Source organism: Melanerpes formicivorus, unplaced genomic scaffold (genome assembly GCF_026170545.1).
Source record: "Melanerpes formicivorus ecotype bairdi unplaced genomic scaffold, bMelFor1.0.p_v2 SCAF_13, whole genome shotgun sequence".
Lineage (NCBI taxonomy): Eukaryota > Metazoa > Chordata > Aves > Piciformes > Picidae > Melanerpes > Melanerpes formicivorus.
In genome coordinates, this window is record NW_027142365.1 from 2,734,672 (window position 1) to 2,752,817 (window position 18,146).

The 18,146-nt window shown below is 58.2% G+C and overlaps 1 protein-coding gene across 4 annotated transcripts in view; it reads left to right on the forward strand.

The window, feature by feature from the left end:
- The first annotated feature begins 12,302 nt into the window (after positions 1–12,302).
- Positions 12,303–18,146, forward strand: part of GJC2 (gap junction protein gamma 2) — a 33,263-nt gene continuing 27,419 nt past the window's right edge. The window contains exons 1-2 of one of the 4 annotated variants that reach the window (XM_068145849.1): positions 12,303–12,407; positions 17,796–17,934. The gene's annotated coding sequence lies outside the window, so the exon portion shown is untranslated. Of the gene's footprint in view, positions 12,408–14,575; positions 14,712–17,394; positions 17,935–18,146 lie in introns of those variants that run through there. The other 3 variants (XM_068145846.1, XM_068145850.1, XM_068145847.1) reach the window with 3 other exon arrangements.

Genomic DNA, 18,146 nt, shown 5'->3' on the forward strand with positions numbered 1-18,146 from the left:
GTGTCTTGTGTGGCCCTGGTGAGCAGCTGGGTCTGTTGGGGAAGCCTCAGGAGGAGGTGGTGTGGTGGCAGGATATGAGCTATCCACTGCCTTTCTTCTGGTGGAGCAGGGTTGTGAGCTTCTCCTCCTCAGCCAGTCCTGGCAGCAGTCTCTGCTTGCTCCACTTCAGTTTGGGTGAGGTTTTAGGTGCTCTGGTACCTACAGGTTGAGGGATAAAACAATTTCCTTCCCAAGCTCTGCAGCCTTTTTGATTGCCATGCTTGAGGGCAGCAGGCAATCCTCCCTGGCCCAGGGCCATCTGATCCAGCCACTGTTCCTTGTCCTGCTCTCTGCCTTCAGATGTGGAGAGCTGTGCCTGACTTGGGGGAGGATGCTTTGCACTCCAGCTTTCCTCAGCCTTCTCTTGCTGCTTTCAAGTAACTCCTGAGCCCTTTGGTCCCTCTACCAGCTTGTGGCCTGAGCTTGCCTGGAAGGGCTGCTTCCTCACTGAGCCCCTGCCCTCCAAGCACCCCAGCTTCTGCCAGAGGTGGGTGTGGGAGAGAACTGAGCAGTGTTGTCTCAAGTAGGTGGTTGACCTAGTTTTGGGCTGCAGGGAAGGAACAACCCCTTGTGAGGTCACTTGTCCCAGAGCTTGTCCTGGAGGATGCAGCTGGTTTGTGTTTGGTCCTGAGGAGATGGTGAGTCCAGCAGAGCTGCCATCCCACAGCCAGCTCCCAGCTGGGCCCCCACCAGCCAGCCCCCAGTCAAGCTGGTGTCATGCAGGCCATGGACAGCTGGGTCAGGAAGGGCCAGGCTGTGGTGCTTTGGGACAGGCTCCCTAGGCAGGGTGGTTCCATCCCTGCCCCTGGAGGTGTTCCAAAGAGGCAGAGCTGTGGTGCTGAGGGATGTGGTTTAGCAGCAGACTCAGTGGAGTTAGAGACTGGTTGGGCTTGGTCTTAAAGGCCTTTCCCAACCAAAGGGATGCTGTGATCCTATGACTTTTGCTCTCTCCAACACCACAGCTGGCCAGGCCAGGCTTGGACCTTAACACTCAGCTCTTCATACCCCATCTTTTCCCCTCACCCAGCTGCTCTGCTCCAGCAAGCTTAGCCCCTCTCAGCCCATGCCACCACCACCCAACCTATCGAGCTACACCCTCTGTGTTGTGGACACCAGCAGGCAGAACCAGACCTCAGCAACCCTTTCAGCACCACAATGTGAGGCTTATGTTGATCACTGACCTCCCTGGGGCTGTTTCTGATGTCTCTTTCCTACAGAAGACTCTGAGATCATTGATGTTGCCATGAGTTCCCTGCTGGGAGGTTCTCATTTTGGTTAAACCACCAGGAAAAGGTGGTCAGGCGTGGAAAAAGGTTGCCCAGAGAGGTGGTAGAGTCACCTGGGGTGGTGGAGTCACTTGGACATGGTCTGCACTTGCAGCCCAGAGAGCAAATCACATCCTGGGCTGCAGCAAGAGAAGCACAGCCCCAGGGTGAGGGAGGTGATTCTCCACTCTGCTGAGACCACAGCTGGAGCACTGTGTCCAGTTCTGGAGCCTCTGTGCCAGGAAGGATCTGGAGGTGCTGGAAGGTGTCCAGAGAAGGGCCACGAGGATGAGCAGAGGGCTGGAGCTGCTCTGCTGTGAGGACAGACTGAGGGAGTTGGGGTTGTGCAGTCCAAAGAGAAGGCTCTGAGGAGTCCTAATTGTGGCCTTCCAGGATCTGCAGGGGGCCTACAGGAAGGCTGGGGAGGGACTTTTGAGGGTGTCAGGGAGGGATAGGACTGGGGGGGAAGGGAGCTACATTACAAATGGGTAGATTCAGCTTGAATGTGAGGAAGAAGTTGTTCCCCATGAGGGTGGTGAGAGCCTGGCACAGGTTGCCCAGGGAGGTGGTGGAAGCCTCCTGCCTGGAGGTGTTTGCAGTCAGGCTGGATGTGGCTGTGAGCAACCTGCTGTAGTGTGAGGTGTCCCTGGCCATGGCAGGGGGGCTGGGACTGGCTGAGCCTTGAGGTCCCCTCCAGCCCTGACGGTTCTCTGATTCTGTGGTTTCATGGCCACGGTGGTGTTAGCTCAGCAGCTGAACCTCTAAAAGGCCTTCTCCAAACCAAACAATTCTCTGAAGCTAAGAGAATGCTCCCCGGGAACGTTTCTGGATGTGGAGTGGCTTCACAGCCCCTGGCACTGCCCATCCTGCAGGGGGGCAGCTCTGTGCCCAGGCTCCTCCGTGGGTGCCGAGTGACTCGTGGGGCCCGGCGGGGCCGTGCGGGGCACGTCTGCAGTGGGGACACCTCCCCTCTAGGTGGCACAAAGGGCAGGAGGAAAGCGCAGAGCTTGGCCGCTCCGGAGCCGCACCGCGCCGGGCTGCAGGACGCGCTGCTGACCTCGGGCTGGTGGTCTCCGGCCACCGTGTGGGACCTGTGGTGCTGTCCCCAGATGGAAGTGCCCAGCTGCTGCCTGCTCAACCCTCCTGCCAGCGCCCCGAGACCTCGTGTGGCTGCCAGCCCCCAGCCCAGCCTCCAGGAGAGGTGAGTGGGACCTGGCAAAGGGGAAGGGACAACGCTTCAGCCGTGTGGCAGCGCTGCCAGGGCCTGGAAAACGGGGCGGGGGGGAAAGGTGATTTAGCTCATTTGTGTCCCTCTGCCCTGGTGGGAACAGAGGAGGGAGTCCTGGGGAGCCTGCCCTGCTTCGGGTGACCTGCTTCGAGCAGCTGCTGGAGCGCGGCGCTGAGCGCCTGCTGCCCGGCACTGCTGCTGCCCGGCTCTGCCGCTGCTGCCCGGCTCTGCCGCTGCTGCCCGGCTCTGCCGCTGCTGCCCGGCTCTGCCGCTGCTGCCCGGCTCTGCCGCTGCTGCCCGGCTCTGCTGCTGCCCGGCTCTGCTGCTGCCGCCCGGCTCCGCCGCTGCTGCCCGGCTCTGCTGCTGCCCGGCTCCGCCGCTGCCGCCCGGCTCCGCCGCTGCCGCCCGGCTCCGCCGCTGCCGCCCGGCTCCCCCGCTGCCGCCCGGCTCCGCCGCTGCCGCCCGGCTCTGCCGCCGCTGCTGCCCGGCTCTGCCGCCGCTGCTGCCCGGCTCTGCCGCCGCTGCTGCCCGGCTCCGCTGCTGCCCGGCTCCGCTGCTGCCCGGCTCTGCCGCCGCTGCTGCCCGGCTCCGCCGCCGCTGCTGCCCGGCTCCGCCGCCGCTGCTGCCCGGCTCTGCCGCCGCTGCTGCCCGGCTCTGCCGCCGCTGCTGCCCGGCTCTGCCGCCGCTGCTGCCCGGCTCTGCCGCCGCTGCTGCCCGGCTCTGCCGCCGCTGCTGCCCGGCTCTGCCGCCGCTGCTGCCCGGCGCTGCCGCTGCTGCCCGGCGCTGCTGCCGGCTGACCCTCGGCTGCTGGAGGGACTGGGAGCAGGCTGCTGGAGCCAGGCTGCTCACCAAAGGGGTGACAATGGCCGCTGAGCATCTTCCATGAGGTGTTTCTGGGTGCTTTGGTGTTTGGGAGGGACCGTGCTGCCCCTCGGATGTGGGGTGGGTGAAGGCACCTGTTGAGGGGCTGAGGCTCCCCACGGGGCACCCTCCGAAAGTGGGGCATCTGTTCCGTGAGTTGCCTCTGCAAAGAGAAATCCCTTGGTGCATCCCTGCTTTCCATACTGGCTCGTTAGGGATGCAGCCATCCCTGCATCCCCGGGGCACACGGGGACCGTGCTCAGCCTTGTGGCTGTGGCAGCCACCACATTTAGGGTCCTGCACGGCCACAAACAGTGTCCCCATGTGGGGACGGGATCGAGGGATCGTGGCAAAGTGGGGCTGCAGGAGTCTTGCTGCCCTGGGATTTCCTGCGCTTAAGATGCTGACCGTGGGGCACCTGATTTCCCACCTAGGAGACAGTCCAGGCAGGATGGTGCTGAATATGCCAACCGACAGGCTTGGGGTGTTCTGGGGGGAAGGATGAGAGGGAGCTAGAGCTGTCAGGTGTGAGTTTATTTAGCTGTCCCCAAAATGTCATCACCTGGCCCCATGGGACTATGGGGATGGATTTCTCCCCCTGAGCATGGCTGTGACTCCAGCTGAGATGTTGGTTGCTCCCCTCTAGGGTACCCCCAAGGGAAGGGATGGGAAAGGGATGGGCTTGCTCCTGTTGCTCCCCTCTGGGGGATGGGCTTGCTCCTGTTGCTTACAGGAATGTCAGCAAGAGGGAGGATTTTTGGTGGTGGGTTTTGTGGTCTTGGTTGGTGTGGTGATTTTTTTCCCCCCACTGTTTCATCAGACTGGGATAGAATCAGATCTCAGCTCCAGGAGATGCTTCGGGAAGCGTGGCTGCACCTCATCCTCCATCCCTGCAGGAGGAGGATGCTGAGGGGGGCAATGCTCATCCCCAACAGGAGGGTAGGTCAGATGGTGTCAGGACCCATGCCAGGGAAAAGCTGGGATAAAATCTGCCCCAGGGGCTGTCCCCAGCTGGAGCTGAGGCTGCTCTGGAGCTGATGCAAAAAAAACCCAGGTAAAATGCCTCCCTTCAAGGGCTAAAAATAAATACCCCTTCAAAGGGCAAACACAGGGCTGGGGGTGGCTTTAGAGGCAGAGGTGACCTTAGCTTTGACCCCAGGACACAAGGGTACTGCCTGGGAAGGATGCAGGGATGCATGAAGGCAGGCAATCCCCAAAGCCAGTGCCCAGATCACGGAATCACTGAATGCTGAGGGGTTGGAGGGGATCTCTGGAGGCTGAGGTGCACCTAGAGAAGGTCACACAGGAACAGTCCAGGCAGGCTTTGAATGCCTCCAGGGAAGGAGCCTCCACCACCTCTTATCATCCTGGGGGAAGCCAAGAAAAGGCTGGAGCCACACTCCAGGGTAGCTTCAAGCAGCCCAAATTAGCCCAAAGCCCATCCCTCAGTGGCTCCTTCCAGCATCACTGCTCCCATCCTGATGATTCCATGCTCCAGAGGTTTGTCCTTGCCTTTTCTTGGCATCTCAGTGCTTCTGGAGGCAGCCCTGATGGTTTTCATGCTTGCTTCCATGCAGAGAGGCACTGCAGGGCAGAGCCAGCCTGGGAAATAATTGGGTGGCTGGAGTAGAAAATAAACAACCAGGGGAAAAGTAGGGCTAGGGATGGCCTCTTGTTTGCTCTCTGGTGTCCAGCTCTGTGAGCTGTGGGGTTTAGCATCCTGAGTGTCAAAGTGTGCTGGGGCTTGCTGGTGTTGGTGCATGAGGCTGGCCTGTGATGGGTAGAGCTGGAGCTACAGCCCCCTGAGTGCTGCCAGAAGTAGTTATCAGGGGACAAAAACCTCCCTGGAAGCCAGCCTGGGCCCTTTGCATCCGTGTAGGACCTTCTGGAGAGGCTGTTGTGCACTTCAGTGGGGTTAGTGCTGCCTGACCACAGCATGGAGTGGGGTCTGAAGCCACCAGTGCTCAGCTCCTCTGGGAGTTTTGATCTGCTGTACCCAGTACCTGCTGGTGCTCCCCAGCTCCACCACAGTGCACAAGCCTCTGGCACCTGACAAGCCACACAGAGGTGGCTGCCTTCAGATGGGGACTGTGCCCACAGGAGCAGGAGGGGGTGGGCTGGAGATGGCTTTCCCTAGCTGTGGAATCCAACCACCCTGGATCAGGGGCTTGTTTGTAAGGCAGCTGCAGCTGACATTGGGTTTATGCTGGGGAATGTGGTCCTTGCCTGGAGATGCTGATGCCCATGTGTAGGTGAGATGCTGAAGGACATGGCTGAGTGAACCTGGCAGTGCTGGGCTCAAGGATCTTACAGGTCTTTACCAACCCAAAGAGTTCTCTGGTGCTATGCCCTTTTTGTGCTCTCCCACAGGACAGCCAGGTGACCACCACCTGCTGGCTGCTGCTGCCTCACCCCCAGACACTCACCAACACCCACCACAGGTAGGTTCCTTTACACCACAGTAGCTAATGACCCTGGAGGGCCCTGACCCACCCTGTGTCAGCACTCCTTGGCCAGGACATCCCTCCTCTGGGGCTTGTTCTGCTTGCCCACGCTGCTGCTGGAAGCAAGTTGTGGAGCAGGAGTGAGTTTTCTCTCCAGCATGGGGGCCTGGGGAGCAGCCCAACAGGACAAGAGGCTCCAAGGTGCTTGGAGCTGGAGATGGCATAGAATTGTTAGGGTTGGAAGGGACCTGAAGGCTCAGCCAGTTCCAACCCCCCTGCCATGGGCAGGGACACCTCACGCCACAGCAGGTTGCTCACAGCCACATCCAGCCTGGCTGCAAACACCTCCAGGCAGGAGGCTTCCACCACCTCCCTGGGCAACCTGTGCCAGGCTCTCACCACCCTCATGGGGAACAACTTCCTGACACCCAAGCTGAATCTCCCCACTTCTAGTTTTGTTCCTTTTCCCCCCCTCCTATCACTCCTCTTCTCCAGGCTGAACAGCCCCAACTCCTTCAGTCTGTCCTCACAGCAGAGCAGCTCCAGCCCTCTGCTCATCCTCATGGCCCTTCTCTAGACACCTTCCAGCACCACCAGATCCTTCCTGGCACAGAGGCTCCAGAGCTGGACACAGCTCCAGCTGTGGTCTCAGCAGAGTGGAGCAGAGGGGGGGAATCACCTCCCTCACCCTGGGGCTGTGCTTCTCTTACCGCAGCCCAGGATGTGATTGGCTCTGTGACCAGCTCTGTGAGGATAAGAGCCACCCCAGCAGCCAGCCCAGGAGCTGGGATGTGCCTTCCTTGCTGAGTGCTGTATTTGGGTCAGCCTCATCGACTGGGTGTGCAGCTGTGTCACCCCTGGGGAGCGCGGGACGCCCAGCCCTGTGCCCGCCTGGGCTGCCTTGCACCGGGACAAGCCCCAGCTGGGCTGAAACACCACCACCACCACCCTGCTGGCTGCTTCTGCAGCTCAGCCCTGCTCCAGAAACCCAGCCCAGGCTTGGCTTTTCCTGACAGGAGCAGCTGTGACCCTGCTCAGTGTGTGGCTCCAGCTCTGTCGATAGCCAGAAGCCATCTGCAGTTCAGCTTGCGTGTGGCGGCCGCTGGTACAACCGGGCGCTTGTGGAGCCGGGGAGACAGCCCTCTCCTGACCCCCCTGATCCCCCTCTGCCCCAGGCATGAAAGGAGGCAGGAACAGGAGGTTTCCCCACCTTGTACTTTCCTCATCATGGCTGCTGGAGAATCATAGAATGGTTTGGGTTGGAAGGGATCTTAAAGATCATCCAGTTCCAGCCCCCCGGCCGTGGGCAGGGACATTTCCACTAGCCCAGGTGGCTCAAGGCCTTCTTTCACCTGGCCTTGAACACCTCCAGGGAAGGGGCATCCACAGCCGCCCTGGGCAACCTGTGCCACTTTCTCACCACCCTCACTCTCAAGAATTTCCTCCCCTGGAGCTGAGCCTCCTCTTCTCCAGGCTAAGCAACCCCAGCTCCTTCAGCCTCTCTTCCCAGGGCTGTGCTCCAGACCCCTCCCCTAGACCAGGGTGTTGAAGGCTGATCTTTAAGGCCCCTTCTAACTCAAGCCATTCTATGACTTGGACTGGAAAGAGGGACAACAGCCCCCAGCTGCAGGTGGAGCAGGCTCTCTGGTGTCCCTGCCCACCCTGGGGGGGCATTGCCCTCCCTGAAGCACCGTGGCTGGTGTCCCTGGGGAAGAGCAGTGCTCAGGCTGCTCCCCTGAGCGTGGAGGAGGCTCTCACATGTTTCATCGATTCAGTATCTGATTGCTAATTATTTCAGTAGCTTGACCTGCAGAGGCCAGCAAGGCACAGCGCCCACAGCCAGCTCTGCCAGCAGGGACATTCCTCATGGCTTCAGACCTGGGCTTGAACGTCCCTTCTGCTCCCTCCTCCTGGCCTTGGGCTTCCAAGTGCTGCCTGCACGCTCTGCCAGCACCCCTGGGGAGCCACTGAGCTCCCTCACAGCGGCTTTGCCACACAGAATTTGGGTTTGTTATTTTTCTTCTTGGAGGCACCTTGGTTTTCTCACCCTCTCCACCCTCCAAAGCCTGGGTGCTGCTGCTCCTTGGGACCATCCCACTGTAGCTTCCCCCCATCAGCTTGAGGACCAGCTTCCAGTCCACAGCCACCAGCCAGGTAGGAATGAAAGAAAACAGATGGCAGGGTGATAGCAGCTCTGGGCTCTTTGGTCTTCTTATCACTGCAATCCAGCCTGTGACTGCCCTTGTCCTGCCCACCCTGGTGGCAGAGGAGTTTCTCTGAAGCTGCAGCAGTTTCTGGTGTTGCTAAGGACAGGTAAAAATCTTCCTTCATGCCCTCTCATCATCTTGGCTGCAGCAAACCTGCTGCCTCTCTGCTCCCTGGGTGCCTCTCAGTAGAGTTTGGCTCCACTTTCTCTCCACCCTCCTATTAATAGCTGTGTTTATCAACAAGGACTTCCCTTCCCTCTTCTGAAAGATCAGACTTAACTCAGTCTCCTCTCATGCATCTTGTCCTTCAGCCCTGACCAGCTTGGGAGCCACCACAGGACCTTCTCCCTGTCCTCAGTGTGCTCCTCCACTGGAGGCAGGGTTCAGATGCAAAACCCCTGGAAGGGACCCCCCCAGAGCATCCCAACCTGTCTGGATGTGTTCCTGTGGCCTGCCCCAGGTGATGCTGCTTTGGCACTGGGTTGGAATAGAATAGAATAGAATAGAATAGAATAGAATAGAATAGAATAGAATAGACCAGACCAGACCAGACCAGACCAGGTTGGAAGAGACCTTTGAGATCATCCAGTCCAACCTATCACCCAGCACCATCTAATCAACTCAACCATGGCACCAAGTGCCTCATCCAGGCTCTTCCTGAGCACCTCCAGGGATGGGGACTCCACCACCTCCCTGGATAATCTTCAGAGGTCCCTTCCCACCTCCAGCATTCTGGGATGCTATGATCTCAGCCCCATCTTCCCATCCCTTTTGTTGTAGGAGCCTCATACAGGCAATAGCATAACAGTGCTGGCAAGGCAAAACTGAGCTCTCTCCCGCTCCCCAGATCTGTTGTCCCCCCCTAGGGCCAGAACAAAGCCTCCTGGTCCTCTCCAGTGGTAGGTTCAGGTGCTGGAATGTGCTGCTCAGGGAGTTGGTGGAGTCACCCACCCTGCATGTGTTTACAGGTGGTTTGGATGCAGTGCTTGGGGCTATGGTTTAGGGGTGAGCCTTGTAGAGCAGGGTCAGTGGTTGGACTTGGTTATCCTTTCCCAACCTGAGTGTTGCTGTGGTTCTGTGATCACAGGAGGTTAGGGGCTGGGAGGGACCATTGAAGATCATCAAGCCCAACCCCCCCTGCCAGAGCAGGGCCATAGAACCCAGCACAGGTCACACAGGAACACAGCCAGATGGGGAATAATGAGAAGAGGATGAAGCCTTTGGGTGCTTGCAGAAGAGCAGAGGCTTCACCCTGTACCACCACACACAGGAAGCAGGGCTGGGGAGGGCACAATGGCAGCATTGAGCCTGGGCACTGGAACGCTGCCGTATTGTGCCTGGCAGAGAGATGCCCGGGGCATAATCACCTCCTCCTTGGCTTTGTTGCAGGGCTGTGGCTGGTGGTGCTGCAGGGCTTCTCCCCCAGCCCCCCTGGAGGTCTCTGGTTATGCACTGAAGACCTGCAGCTCAGACACACCTTTCTTTCCTGGCTGTGAGAGGTACGGCTCGGGGCTGGGGGGGAATGGGGAAGGTCACTGCTGGGGAGAAAAGGAGGCTCTGGGGCACAAGTGGTGGCTCTGTTCCTCATCCTGGGGCAAGATGTCACTCCTCCAGTGACCCTTGCAGCATATTTCCATCTGTATTATGCTGTGTGTATACAACAGTCAGTATGTTGTGATGTATCTGTAGGATGTCAACCCTGAGAGGTCTTCTTTTCATGCCTGCAAAACAGTTTGTGTTGAGTCTCTGCTTGAACTGCAGAAGTGATGTCCCTGCCCTGGGCCAGGGGGCTTGGAGCTAGGTGATCTTTAAGGCCCCTGCCAACCCAAGCCAATCCATGGTTTTTAAACCCAACTCCACTCAGTTTCTGGGCACCCCCCTTAACATTTGGGTCCAGGGGGTTGCTTTAAACTGGGCTGAAGGAGCCTTGGGTTTAAACTGGGCTGGAGGAGCCTTGGCTTTAAACTGGGCTGGAGGAGCCTTGGCTTTAAACTGGGCTGGAGGAGCCTTGGGTTTAAACTGGGCTGGAGGAGCCTTGGCTTGAAACTGGGCTGAAGAGCCTTGGCTTTAAGGTGGGCTGGAGGAGCCTTGGCTTTAAGCTGGGCTGAAGGAGCCTTGGCTTTAAACTGGGCTGAGGAGCCTTGGCTTTAAACTGGGCTGAGGAGCCTTGGCTTGAAACTGGGCTGAAGGAGCCTTGCCTTTTAGCTGGGCTGAAGGAGCCTTGGCTTTAAGCTGGGCTGAAGGAGCCTTGGCTTTAAGCTGGGCTGAAGGAGCCTTGGCTTTAAGCTGGGCTGAAGGAGCCTTGGCTTTAAGCTGGGCTGAAGGAGCCTTGGCTTTAAGCTGGGCTGGAGGAACCTTGGCTTTAAGCTGGGCTGGAGGAGCCTTGGCTTTAAGCTGGGCTGGAGGAGCCTTGGCTTTAAGCTGGGCTGGAGGAGCCTTGGCTTTAAGCTGGGCTGGAGGAACCTTGGCTTTAAACTGGGCTGAAGGAGCCTTGGCTTTAAGCTGGGCTGGAGGAGCCTTGGCTCCAGCTCCCAGACACAGCAAGGCTGGGATTGTTGTTGGTTTTTTTTCAGGAGCTTATGGAAAGTTGTTTTCCATTCAGGCACCTACAAGAGGAGCAAAAAAAAAGCAGTTTCATGTCCAGAGTCTGCTTGAAAGCCTCCGGTCTGGGCTGAAGTTTTGGGCTTGTGAGCAGGTCAAGGGCAGCACCAGCTGCAGGAGCCAGCGCTGAGGCGATGCCTCCCTTCTCCCTCCTCCTCCTTCTCTTCCTCCATCCCTGCAGCATCCTAGGAGCTAATTTTCCTCTGGCAAACCCCTTCTGGGAACGTGTCCCCCCCTGCAGGGTCAGCCAGGCTGTCTCCCAGCTCATTCCACCCTGAGAGCAGCTGGAGAGAAGAAACACACTCGAAAAAATGAAATAAGAGGACGAGATCTTGGCTGCCCTATCCCAGCTGGGCTGGGGTGCAATGACATGCGTTCAAGCCAGGGAAAAGAAGTCACTTTGAGCAGTTTCACATGGTGGGTGATGCTTAAGAAAGACTGAGGGAGATGCTCTGGGGCCCTGGAGGATGAGGAGGTTGAGGAAGCAGCGGATTTAAAGGTTCAGGACCATCTTCCTCCTGGATGGGTGAACTTGTGGGGGCTTTCCTGTAACAAAACCTCTCTGGTCTGGACTCCTGGACTCCAAATCTCTCCTGGCAGCACGGGGCCTTTAAGGAAAACATCAATTATTGTGAGATCAGGCAGAAAATCATGCGAGCTGGCAACCCCAAGGAGCAGCCAGCAGCGCGCCAGAGGTCGCAGCCTCCAGCCAGGGGCAACGACTTAAACCCTGCTGGGGGTGTTGGGCTGTGGGGTAACATCACTCCTCCCTCCCTCCCTCCCTCCCCCCTCTCCAAATGGAGACCTGCATGGGGTGAAAAACCCTCTGGCAGAGAGAAGGAGGAGGAGTCAAGGGGGGGAGGAACATGTCCCCTTCCAGCTGTTGTCTCTTCCAGCTGCTGTCTGCAGAGCACAGGGTGATGCTTCCAGCTGTCCCCATGGCTGGCAAAACAGGGGTGGGAAGGGGGCAGAGGGATGAAGAGGGGCTGGAATGAGGCTGGCAGAAGCACCCAGGCACCATAAAGTACTAAACACATGAGAGTGGAGTGAGGAGGGCTGGCTTGGAATGGTCATTTAGACCTAGAAATCAGGGGGGAAAGGGGAGGGGAAGAAAAGGGTTTTAGTGCTGCTGGAGAGTATCACTGCAGCTGTGAGGAGAGGCTGAGTCGCTTCTCTGCTTCACTCTCTGTTTGCTGAGGAGGCAAAAGAAATCCCAGACAAGAAGGAAGCTGTTCTTGTCCCGTGGCAGCACCTCTGCTTCCCACCTCTCCTGCTCCCAGGAGCTCTCTTTTGGCTATTTTTAGCCCCTAAACTCTCAGACTGTTTCGATTATTCGATTGGGGTTTTTTTTCTCCTCCCCCCCCCCCCCCCCCCCCCCCCCTTAAGCATTGCTCTTGGCTCCTGCAAGCAGCACCACATCGGTTTGCCTGGACTTGGGGTTTTGGGTTGGGGGCGTGGGAGGGATGCTTATGAGCAAATCCAATCCCGACAGGAAGGGAAATAGGTCTTTGGTGTCCCCGGGCAGGATGAGTTTGCAGCGTCGGACGTGGAGGAGCTTCTCCCGTCTCGGGAAGCTGCCCGGGCGGAGGTCTCTCCACGTCATCGCCTCCAGGCTGGTGCAGGGGGAAGAGCTGGGCTGGAAGGAGCGGGAGGGGAGGAGAAGCGGCGGCCGGGGAGCTCCCGGGGCACTGCCTGCAGCTCTGCGCACCGCGGCGGGGAAGGATGGGACCCTCTGGCGAAGGACCGAGCCCAAAGCTTCTCCGTAGGTTACTTCTTGTTCGGTTGGGTTTGCTTTTCCCCTCCTCTCCCCTCCGCTTTTTTTCGGTGTTTCACCGGACGGCTTTCACTTGGCTGATCGCCGGCACTTCACAGCCCTCCCCTCCCTCTGCTTGCACCCACCTCTGCTCCCCCCTGCCCTTTGCTTTCTACCTTTTCCCCATCTCTGCGGCGGGCAGTGCGTTTGCCAGGTCCCCACGTTCCCCTGCTGCCTCTCCTGCCGATGGGGAGAGACTCAATATCCCTATTTGGCCTCGCTTTGTGCTCGCTTCATGCTGGCATAAATCATCCCCTGCTGTGCAGGGCAGTGCGGTTCCACCTCCTGGCAGTTAGGGATTAAACTCAGGGAAGTCTCCAGGGAGTTCGGGATTAAACTCAGGGAAGCCTGCAGGGAGTCTGGGATTAAACTCAGGGAAGTGGTGGAGTCAGCACCCCTGGAGGGGTTTAGAAGGTGTGGAAATGTGGTGTTGAGGGACATGGTCCCGTGGTGGACTTGGCAGTGTTGGGTTAATGGTTGGACCTGATGGTGTTCGAGGTCTTGTTCAACCAAAATCAGTGAAGCAATTGGTGGTTGAGCTTTCTTCCTGATGAAGGCTCCTGTGTGCCCTGGGACCTTCTGTCCAGCCCCCATCCCAAACCTCCTCCCTGTCTCAGGGCACCAGGGGTGGAGGGAAGATCTCCATGGTCTGGTTTTCCTGCTTGCCCTGCTCTTGGTCCCTTGGGTTGTGTTTCTGAGACATGTTTTAGGGTCTGCAGCCTGCTTGCTTTTGGAGCACCAGCTTAGGTGGTCCATGCTCATGCATCATCAGCTGGGCTTTAAAGACACAGTGTGGGCAGAGGCCAGCATCTGTGGGAGCTCAGCCCAGCAGGAGGTGCAGCTGGTGTCTCTAAGCCATGGACAAAAGGCCCTTTGATAAGTTCATGTTCTCTGTGAGCTCCTGTGGTGTTGGTTTGAGGTGATCCCCAAGGGTGTGAGCACACATCCTTGCTTCTCAAAGCACTTCACGGAGGCTGCCTGCCCTCCTGCACAGCTGGGGAAACTGAGGCAGGGGGAGGGCAGTGGCTCAGCAGCATCACCAGCAGCAGGAGCTGAACCTGCTCCTTGGTAGCCTCCTCTGAGCCCACCAGCCTCCCTGGAGACAAAACTCTCCTCTTGGCTTACCAAACACACAGGCTGCTCCTCTGGGGTGGGATCTCCTGCTCCTGCCTGCACCCCCAGCAACACCTCCAGGTCCTTAGAGCAATGTCATGTGGAGATGCTGTTGCATTTCCATAGCCCTTTCTGGTTCCACCCTCACTAACACCCTAAGACCTGCCTGGTGGTTGGATGGGTGACCCTTGGCTGTGTCCTTCCTGGCCCCAGGTCACTGCTACACTTATGGCAAACCTGGTTGCAACCAGCAATTGTCCAGAGGGATCTCCTGAGAGTGGGACTGGAAGGTTCCTCCATGCTGAGCCTTGCATGTGAGAGGGAGACATTTCTCACCCACACCCTAGGAGGTCTCTCAGAATCTCCTTTCCATCTACAGCAAGCACAGGAGCTGGGCTTCACAAATGTGCTTAGGCTGTGCTTAACGGCAGAGAGCTGTGCCCTCTGCTGGGAGGGGGGCTGTGAGTGCCCCCACACCCTGAACAGATGGAAGCACTGTGTGCCCCCACCCTAAGCCTCGGGAGGCCTCAGGCACCTTCTCCTGTCACCCCAAGTACCTTCACATGCCACAGGAGGGCAACCTGTCCTCTGTCCCAAGCCTCAGAAGCCGGAGGAAGGATCTCCAGCTGCATCCCGGCCGGGTGGGAGCCGGGGGAAGGGGCATGGTGTGGGGGCAATCCGTGCCTTGCCCTCCCGTGAGCCATGACAGCCACTTCTGGGACAAGCCCTTGGGTGCTCTCCAAGACCAAACCACCAGAAGAGCAATGAGGAGACCTCTCCTTGCCCAGCCACGACTGGGGAGGTGGAGTGCAGCCTGCAGCCTGCTCCTGCAGCTCCCAGCACTGCACAGGGCTCTCCTCCCCCGGAACCGCTGTTTGGTTTGGAGCTCTTCCACCCAAGGGCCAGCCAAGCAGCCCAAGGGTCGTTTCTGAGGCTGCTCAGATCCCTTGGACCTGCTCTGTTGCTCGGAGGTGGTGGTGCTCTGTCACCTGGTTTCTGCTCCTTGCTGCCAAGGAAAGAGGAAAGCCAGGAGCTGGTGTGGGGCTGGAGCTCAGCAGCAGCAGAACTTGGGGCTTGGAGAGGAGAGGGGAGATGGATAGAAGTCGAGGAGCCCCCTCCTGTGCATTAATGAAGATGTGGGTGAGTTGCTGTTTGTCTCCTGACTTCTAACTCCTTCACCTCTAACCTTGCCAGAGCCATTTCTTTACCTCCCTGACTCTGCAGAGGGGCCTGGGGGCGTTTTTGGTGCTGTTGGGGTGGTCAGTCAGCTGTCTGACTGCTTGCCCTGAAGGTGAGGCCCCTGGGGCTGCTTGCCAGGTGTCCTGGGCTGTCCCTAGGGCATGAGGTGGCTCAGTACAGAGCGATTTGCATCCTGCACAGTCTCAGAAGAGGTCCTCTGAGAGCTTCGCAGCCTCTCCTGTGGACAGGCAGTGCTCTGTCTCCTGGCTCACCATGCAGTCTCCCTGTTGTGAGTGCAGAGGTGTGGGAGGTGCTGGGCAAGGAGGGACTGAGTTGTGTAACTGCAGGACAGCAGAGGCTGAAGGTAGATGAGGAGATCATGGAGTAGGGCCAGGCTTGATGTTGGATGAAGCTGCCCAGGGCCCTGTCCAGCTGAGTTATCTCTGAGGGTGGAGATTCCCTCAGCTCTGAGCCAGAGTTTGTCATGGAGATGTTTTCCTTTGGTATCCAGCTGGACTTTTGTTTGCCTCTTGTCCCTTTGCTTTGAGAAGCATCTGAGTGCTCCTGGTGTCTCCTGAGGCTGCATTGCTCCTTTGCTTTGTCATTTCTGACCACAGCTTCCTTCTCAAGCAGAGACTTGGCTGAGAGCTTTACAAGAGTGGTGTGCAAAGTGCTGTTCAAACAGGAGCTGGAGGCCAGCAAAGCAGTCAGCCACAGAGGGCACATGTGAGGCCACCAGCCAGCTGCTGGGGGGATGCTAATGGACCATGTTCTGGGGCCCTCAAGTTAAGAAGCATATTGAGACACTTCAATGTGTCCAGAGAAGGGCAACAAGGCTGGGGAGGGGTCTGGAGCACAGCCCTGGGAGGAGAGGCTGAGGGAGCTGGGGTTGCTTAGCCTGGAGAAGAGGAGGCTCAGGGGAGACCTTCTTGCTGTCTACTACTCCCTGAAGGGAGGTTGTGTCCAGGTGGGGGTTGGTCTCTTCTCCCAGGCAAGCAGCACCAGAACAAGAGGACACAGTCTCAAGCTGTGCCAGGGGAGGTTTAGGCTGGAGGTGAGAAGAAAGTTCTTCACTGAGAGAGTTGTTAGCTGTTGGAATGTGCTGCCCAGGGAGGTGGTGGAGTCCCCATCCCTGGAGGTGTTCAGGAGGGGATTGGATGTGGCACTTGGTGCCATGGTTTAGTAGTCAGGAGGTGTTGGGTGACAGGTTGGACTTGATGATCTCTGAGGTCTTTTCCAACCTTATTGATTCTGTGATTCTATGAATGGCATCCTGGGGGGCAGCAAGAGCAGTGTGGCCAGCAGGGCTGGGGAGGTTCTTCTCCCCCTCTGCTCTGCCCTGCTCAGACCACAGCTGCAATCCTGTGTCCAGTTTTGGGGCTCCCCAGTTCGACAATGACAGAGACCTGCTGGAGAGAGGCCAAGGGAGAGCCACAAGGATGCTTAGGGGACTTGAGCATCTCCTCTGTGAAGAGAGACTGAGAGCCCTGGGGCTGCTTAGCCTGGAGAGGAGAAGGCTGAGAGGGGATCTGATCAATGCCTATCAATATCTGAGGGGTGGGGGGCAAGTGGAGGGGGCCAAGCTCTTTCCAGTGGTGCACAGCAATAAGCCAAGGAGCAATGGAGACAAACTGGAAGAGAGAAGGTTTCAGCTCAACATGAGGAGAAACTTCTTTACAGTGAGGATGGCAGAGCCCTGGAGCAGGCTGCCCAGAGAGGTTGTGGAGTCTCCTGCTCTGGAGACTTTCCAACCCCACCTGGATGCCTTCCTGTGTGGACTCCCCTGGGTGATGCTGCTCTGGCAGGGGGGTTGGGCTCCATGATCTCTGCAGGTCCCCCCCAACCTCTAAGCTTCTGTGATTGCATGAAAAGCACAGGGAGAGGCTGCAGCAGTGTGCCTGCCAGCCACAGGTCCCGGGCTGCTTTGGGTGCTGAAATCCCTTTTTCCTGAGTCAGTGCAGGGTTAATCCAAGCCATGACCTTAAAGTGATGTCCTGCACCGGTTTCACCCCTGGAGATCACCCTGAAGAGAACAGAATTAACCAGGTTGGAAAAGACCTTTGAGATCATCCAGCCCCAGCCCTGCCCTGGGTCCGGAAGCTTCTGCGTTGGGAAGCTGGTGGTGGCTCAGAGCTGAGCCTGAGCCAAAGGCCTCCAGGCACGTTTTTGTCAGCCCTTGTGGTTGTTTCTTTTTGTCTTTTCTTCCTGCCAGGACAATAGTGCTGCTCCTGCTCTGCCCAGCCCTTTCCTCTGCGGTCCCAGACAGAAATAGTTAACTGGGTCCGGCACAAGATGAATGCTCCTCCTTTCCTTCCCAGGGCAAGAGCTCCCCTTGCCCCAGGGAGGAGCCACTCTGTGGAGAGATGATGCAAGAGCAGACCATGTCCCTCTCACCCTGGCAGTGTCTGGGTGACCCAGTGGCCCCTGCAAGTGCTGCCAGCTGCCTCAGGGGCTTGCAGCAGCAGCGCAGCCCTCTGCTCCCCTCCCGTGATCGCTGGGGTGGGATGGGAGCACCTCGTGGCTCCAGGGAAGCTGTGAGCCAGCCCCAGCTCTGCAGAGATTCCAGTCGAAACAGATTAAGCTCATACAAATGAAGGGATGGGAGAGGAGAGGAGGGGAGGGGAGAGGGAAGAGAGGACACCATGGGCATTGCAGAGCAATCCCTCTTGCAGGAAGGGCTTCATTTTACAGTGTGGCTTCTCCTGGGCTTGTGGTTGGGTCTCCCAGGACTGCCAGGGCCAGGACCCTCTGCTGATCCCAGCAGCCAGGCCCCACAGGCTGGTTTTGGTTGCTCACATGTGGGTGTCTAAGGTCCTCTGGGATGTCACAGCCCATGAGCTCTGGGGAAGCCTGCTGGCTGGAGAGATGCTCCAGCTGCCAGAGCAGTTGGGAGGAGCTGCTCATGTAGCCACTTCTCCAAGGGCACCCAGAGGAAAGCTGCCTTTCAATGGGGCTTTGTTGTGTGCTTGGCTTGGCTTTGCAGGGGGTGGTCACTCTCAGGCTGCAAACTCCCTGGACAAAGCATTTTTCTTGCTGTGGGGCCAGGGAGAGATGGGTGAGAAGAGATCAGCTACAGCTTCCTCTCCTGGCTGAATGGACCCAGAATTTTGCACAGGACAGAGAGAGTGTTCAGTGGGGAGTGCTGGATTGCTGAAGCATGAGATGTCCAGCTGCTGCAGCCAAGGTATGGAGACCTGCTCAACACAGCCATGGGAGTGGGGAGGTGAGCAAAGCTCTCCTGGGGCAGAGGGGATTGCATGCTGCTGTGGTTCTGGGAGAGGGGGAGCATGGCTGTGCCGTCCCCCTGGGCCTGGGAGGTGGCCTGGGGCTGATGCCAGCTGTGCTGCTGCACTGTTGGTCTTTTGGCAGGTAGGACCCGTGGCAGGAAGAGCAGAG